Consider the following 1,272-nt stretch of genomic DNA (forward strand, 5'->3'; position numbering starts at 1 on the left):
GTTACACATCATCTATTTGGACGTCCACAATGACACTTTTAGACGTTTGCAATGACGCTTATGAACATCTGCGTGCTTTAATGTATTTGAACGTTAACATAACTATAAATTATGAAAATAAAACGAGACAAGCCTTTGTAAAATGCACACAAAAACATTCAACCAGAAGGGTTGTGGCGTAGTTGTTGAAGTATGGAGGATATGGTGGAATATCATATATTCCCATAGTTCAATTTCAGGCGTATATAATAGTTGTGACCACTTAATTTATCTAGACTGATTTTTACAGTCATAATTTACCGAGATTAATCCAGGTATAATCTGTGACGCCTTCTAAAAAAAATCTTTCACCATGCAAATTTGCACATGCAATCAAACCAAATAAGTTATTTGTTATAAGAGATTAGTGTGTGACACACGTAACAATGATTGATAATATCAAAAATATCGTTTATTATTATAATTGACTTTAGTTTTTATAACAATCGTTATGACAAAAACTCTTAAAAATCATTTTTTTATACATGGAGTATTGTTTATTAATGCACATGGCTATAAATAAATTGTACGTACAACTTACTAAAGCTCCATGTCTGAATTCGTGTAACTAACTGCAGATAAACATAATCAAATACAAGATAAACATCTCAATTTAAATATAAAAAATCTAAAAAATAATAAGGATAATCATTGAGCTCTAACAGAATAATTAATTATACAAAATTATATTATGAAATCAAAAACAGATTACTTTGTTATTAATTCTAAATGAATCATAATAAAAAAAATTGAATTAACGAAATTACACAAAAGAACGAGACTTTTAAATAGTTAATTTAATACTAATTTCGATATATTTTTTTTCAAAATTTTTATGATATTTTAGAATTTATATTTTGTTCAAAAATAAAAATGTTATCATTTTTTCGAAACCACACAAAACCGCATTATAACATCGATTAAGACAAATAATAAAATAAAACATTAAAATCGAAATATATTTTGCTGAATTGCACGAGTATCCTTCTAATAACTAGTATGGGAATCGCGCGTTGCGCGGTAACATGAGTGCTTTGATTAATGATGTGAGGATTGTCTATATAAATATATATTAATTGTTAATAGAATCATCAACAAATCATATTCAAATAATTCGAAAAAGTAAAATAAAATATAATTAGTGAAATTTTAATACACACACACACATATCTATACTATATTATAAAGCATTTGACTAAAACTCTTAAAAACTCTTAAACTCTTAAACCCGTT

Source organism: Cynara cardunculus, assembly GCF_001531365.2.
Source record: "Cynara cardunculus var. scolymus isolate 2C chromosome LG 1, CcrdV1, whole genome shotgun sequence".
Lineage (NCBI taxonomy): Eukaryota > Viridiplantae > Streptophyta > Magnoliopsida > Asterales > Asteraceae > Cynara > Cynara cardunculus.